Source organism: Lipotes vexillifer, unplaced genomic scaffold, assembly GCF_000442215.2.
Source record: "Lipotes vexillifer unplaced genomic scaffold, Lipotes_vexillifer_v1.1 scaffold278, whole genome shotgun sequence".
NCBI lineage: Eukaryota > Metazoa > Chordata > Mammalia > Artiodactyla > Lipotidae > Lipotes > Lipotes vexillifer.
The window spans coordinates 238,168-243,818 of record NW_006769677.1 but is presented as its reverse complement, the minus strand read 5'-3'; positions in this window follow the sequence as shown (position 1 = coordinate 243,818).

The window sequence follows — 5,651 nt, the reverse complement described above, 5'->3', positions numbered from 1 at the left end:
ACGAACCCGTGTCCCCTGCATCGGCAGGCGGACTCTCAACCACTGCGCCACCAGGGAAGCCCGTGGCTGCATTTTAATCTTGGGTGTGTTGAGGCTGCCCTGCAGAGCGGGTCCTGGAGCCCTGGAAAGATACTGGGGATGAGTGGGAAGGGAGAGCAGAGGGGGAATAGTGGCATGTCTGAGCTCCCGAGGGGTTAGTTAGGGGGCTTGCTGTTCCCCGAATCCCCAACACCTAACACAGAATCAGGCTAAGGAAATGCAGAGATGATGAAACTGCTGCCAATTTGGAGAAAAGTCCTGACAAGGAGGAAGGTGGGCCTGGGTTCTGGAGGGCTGGGAGGACCATCTCTAGATGGTGAGGGTGCTGATTAGGGGGCCTGGCCCGAGGGCAAGCAAAGAACCTGAGCAGCCCCTCACCCTGATTTCTCAGCATCTGCCCTCACCCGTCTCCCCCATGGTCCTTATGGGATAGGGTGGGGGGGGCAGAGCTTGGGGGATGAAGGTCAGCGTGGGCTTCCCCAGCCCGGAGGGGGAGGGGAGGGGGAGGGGGAGGTAGTCCTAATCAAAGGGTAGCTGCTGCGCTTGGAGCAGAGACCACCAGTCTTCTTGCCGGCCTGCAGACGTTTCTCTCTGGAAGAGATTTCAGCAGGTTCTCGGGAGGAGAATGCTGAACCCCTTGGCCTAGGAAGTTCCCTTCTCAGACAGAAACACCTGCTCCCACCCTCAGACTGGGCTCCCTGAGGGGAGGGGCGACACCTTCCCAGTGGTCACCAAAGGGAAATGTGAAGCTTGAGGCAGGTGCTGCCCACAGGGAGCTTCTGGCTGACCTGCCAGCAGGGGGCGCTGTGGACTCAGGCACCAGACTTGGGCTGCTGGAAGGGTGGAGACTGGACTGGCTTCCCTCACCTCCTGTTTATCCTCTTATAGTCCTCACCCCAGCCAGGCTCGCCTGCCTTGTACACATCTCGGTCTCCACTTCCTCCCAGCTTCCCGTCCTAACCGTATTCTTCTCCCCTCCTCTGGACAAAGAAGGAGGAGAAGGAATTTTTATGCCCATTGTGCAGATGAAGAGACTGAGTCATACAGTTGCAAAAAAGACTGCAAGAGACAGCAGCGGGGCAGAATGGATAGACTCTTGGCCTTGGGGCCAGAAGACCAGCGTATATCATCATGCCAGTTCAGCATCTCACTCCCTGTGTGGCTGGGGGCAAACTTTGCGGTCCTACTGAGCAAGCCACCACAGTTGCAGTAAGGAGATAAGCATGGCAGCCCACACTGCCCCCAGGCTGAGAACAATTCTGACACTGGGTGTCACAGCCCCATGTGGACAGCACTGGGTCCTGGGAGGAAGGACTGGCAAAGGGGGACTAGGTGGCCTTGCCCAAGCCCCTGTCTAGGTGGCAAGAGCAGACAACAAGAAAGGGGGCAAACAGGGGGCTCTGAACAAGGGCAGAGGGGATGAAGGGACTGTACTGCAGAGTCTGGGGAGGGGAGGGAAGGGCTGAGGTGTCAGCCGCCCTGAGTTGTCTGCACTTTCTCCCAGGTCCTAGTGATTAATAACAAGAGTGGAAACCATGAGAGCTATTTGCTGCCCTCTCATGATGTGCCAGGCTCTGTGCCAAGCACTTGACTGGCTCAGTTACCCATCCTGGGAAGCAGGTAATGATATTACCCCATCTGACAGATGAGGAAAAGTATGCTCAGAGATAAGTAACTTGTCTGAGGTCCCCAGTGGGAAACAGGCAAAACTGGATCCCACCCAGATTTGCCTGGTGTGTACCCACCATGCTCTTGGTGGGATCGGGGTCTAGGTAGAGAGAGGATGAAGGGCCCTCTGTGGCTGGGGAGGCACCATAGGGCAGTGCACCCTCAGCCACTCCGCACGGAATGAACAGAGCAGAGTGGGGTACTGAGGAAGGAGTGACCCACACATATATCCAGTTGAGAGGCCTCCTGAAGGAGGGGACGCTCTGCAGGTGACAAGGAAGGAAAGGCTTTCCCAGCAGCCTGAGCAAACATAAGGAAGGAGTCTGGCCCGGCTGTTTCCAGCACGCGCATGGGCTGGGCTGTGCATGTCCTGCAGTGCTGGGACATGAGGGCAGAGAGGCAGGCAGGAGCCACCAGCAGGGGAAGGTGTCATCACATCGGCTGGGTGGAGGATGGCCCAGGAAGTCTGATTGGTTCCACTAGCCACTCTTAAGAAAAGAGATGAGGATCTATACTATTACAAAAACTGGGGGGTGTGGGGAATGGGGAAGAGGGGAGGAAGAGTCAAGATACCAGTGTTAACTACAATGAGATATCATCTCACACCAGTCAGAATGGCCATCATCAAGAAATCTAGAAACAATAAATGCTGGAGAGGGTGTGGAGAAAAGGGAACACTCTTGCACTGCTGGTGGGAATGTGAATTGGTTCAGCCACTATGGAGAACAGTATGGAGGTTCTTTAAAAAACTACAAGTAGAACTACCATATGACCCAGCAATCCCACTACTGGGCATATACCCTGAGAAAACCAAAATTCAAAAAGAGTCATGTACCACAATGTTCATTGCAGCTCTATTTACAATAGCCCGGAGATGGAAACAACCTAAGAGCCCATCATCGGATGAATGGATAAAGAAGATGTAGCACATATATACAATGGAATATTACTCAGCCATAAAAAGAAACGAAATTGAGCTATTTGTAATGAGGTGGATAGACCTAGAGTCTGTCATACAGAGTGAAGTAAGTCAGAAAGAGAGAGACAAATACCGTATGCTAACACATATATATGGAATTCAAGAAAAAAAGTGTCATGAAGAACCTAGGGGTAAGACAGGAATAAATACACAGACCTACTGGAGAACGGACTTGAGGATATGGGGAGGGGGAAGGGTGAGCTGTGACAAAGCGAGAGAGAGGCATGGACATATATACACTAACAAACGTAAGGTAGATAGCTAGCGGGAAGCAGCCGCATAGCACAGGGAGATCCGCTTGGTGCTTTGTGACCCCCTGGAGGGGTGGGATAGGGAGGGTGGGAGGGAGGGAGACGAAAGAGGGAAGAGATATGGGAACATATGTATATGTATAACTGATTCACTTTGTTATAAAGCAGAAACTAACACACCATTGTAAAGCAATTAGACCCCAATAAAGATGTTAAAAAAAAAAAAAGATACCAGTGTTAGAATCCACTAAATGAGATGGATAATCAGATGTGGTGGACAGAAGGCTGTGGTCAAGGATGACTCAGGCTCCGGCTTGGGCGGTGGGGAGTCTTACCATGAACTAAGCTCCTAGAACACAAGTGAAGGAAGGGGCTAGTGAGAGAAAGATTACAAGTTTGGTCTGGGGTAAATGAGTTTGAGGTATGTGTGGGCTATGTGAGTGTAGGTGAGCTTTGGGCTCAGGGTTAAAGGGGATAAAAGCTCAAACTGCAGCTGAAATCAGGCTACGCTCTCCAATGAGGAAAGCAGCCAGGGTTGACTAGAATTTGAGCTTAGTCTGCAGCCAAGGAGGGAAGTACTACAGCAGAACACCCACTAGACTAAACTGATGATGCTGTGTTCTCAAACTTGAAAGAGGATCCAGGGATCTGAGTAGACCACAAGCTGAGCTCAGCAGTGGTGCCCATCATTCTCAAGGTGTGCATGTCTCTGAGGGCATTAATAAGAACTCAATCCAGGGCCTAAAGGGAACCTGCAAGATTCCAAGAGCAGATGTAGTCAACTGATTTAATGTTCTTAAATCACTGAGGGGTGACGTGACCTCTTCTCGGAAACCCTCCCTAACTCCCTTTTCCCTTCTCTACAGGACCCCAGCCTGCTGGCTGGCTAGTGATCACTGCCAAGCACTTTCACATTAATTATTTCATTGGTTCTTCAGTGGTTTCCCCCATTTGGCAGTTGGGGGAACAGAGAGCCAGCAAGACTTGGGTGTGTGGGACTGAGACCAGGCCTGCTCCTCCAGGCCTCTCTCCGGGCCCACCCACTCCTTATTTGGAACAGCATTCTGTAATGTTCCAGGATGCTGGGGCAGCAGCCAGTGTTTGGGTGCAGACTGGGCAGGCAGGGTGAATGGGGGCAGGGGAAGGACAGCAGCCCCGGCCCAGGTGTGTTATCTGCTCTCAGGATCTTTTCATCAGCTGCTAGGGTAATAGGAGTGACCTCAATGGTGGGGCTTTTGTTTTTTGTGTGTGTGTTTTTTCTTTTTCCTGCTAAGAACAATTCATTTAGGTCAAACAACTGGAGTAAAAGTGACTGGTGTTGAGAAACCTCCCCCTCCCCCTTCCCTGGCCCCAGGCAGGGACATTGGAGGAGCTGTCTCCCAGGGGCCACAGAGGATGCTGTCCAGCAGTTCAGAGGGTTGGCTCTTCTTCCCGCCCCCACCCCCTTCCCTCACCGCCCCCCTGGCAGGCCAGGCTTGGGCAGCCTCCCATCACGGACTAGGTCCCGAGCCTCACCCGCTGCTGTCCATCTCTAATGGTGGGGAGGAGACAGAGTAGGACAGTGTGGGGAGAGGATTGAACCCCTCGCTTCTCATCCCACTTGGCCACGGAGGGGAGACCGGGGGAAGCCGAAATGAAACAGCACATGTCTCTGGTCGCCCCTGTCACTGCTCTACTGACCCCATGGCACCCTCCGTGTGCCCCTGACCACATTGGGTCAGCAGGGGAACAGCGACAAGGTGAGAGGAGAGAGGGAATCCTGGGCTACGGATGAAAAGGACTGGCTTAGGCTCCCAGGAGGCTGCTTGGGGTAGGGGGTGGGCAGAGGCAGGGGAACGAGTTGGGGGAGGCCTCTGTGGTTCTTCAGTGGTTTCCCCCATTTGGCAGTTGGGGGAACAGAGAGCCAGCAAGACTTGGGTGTGTGGGACTGAGACCAGGCCTGCTCCTCCAGGCCTCTCTCCGGGCCCACCCACTCCTTATTTGGAACAGCATTCTGTAATGTTCCAGGATGCTGGGGCAGCAGCCAGTGTTTGGGTGCAGACTGGGCAGGCAGGGTGAATGGGGGCAGGGGAAGGACAGCAGCCCCGGCCCAGGTGTGTTATCTGCTCTCAGGATCTTTTCATCAGCTGCTAGGGTAATAGGAGTGACCTCAATGGTGGGGCTTTTGTTTTTTGTGTGTGTGTTTTTTCTTTTTCCTGCTAAGAACAATTCATTTAGGTCAAACAACTGGAGTAAAAGTGACTGGTGTTGAGAAACCTCCCCCTCCCCCTTCCCTGGCCCCAGGCAGGGACATTGGAGGAGCTGTCTCCCAGGGGCCACAGAGGATGCTGTCCAGCAGTTCAGAGGGTTGGCTCTTCTTCCCGCCCCCACCCCCTTCCCTCACCGCCCCCCTGGCAGGCCAGGCTTGGGCAGCCTCCCATCACGGACTAGGTCCCGAGCCTCACCCGCTGCTGTCCATCTCTAATGGTGGGGAGGAGACAGAGTAGGACAGTGTGGGGAGAGGATTGAACCCCTCGCTTCTCATCCCACTTGGCCACGGAGGGGAGACCGGGGGAAGCCGAAATGAAACAGCACATGTCTCTGGTCGCCCCTGTCACTGCTCTACTGACCCCATGGCACCCTCCGTGTGCCCCTGACCACATTGGGTCAGCAGGGGAACAGCGACAAGGTGAGAGGAGAGAGGGAATCCTGGGCTACGGATGAAAAGGACTGGC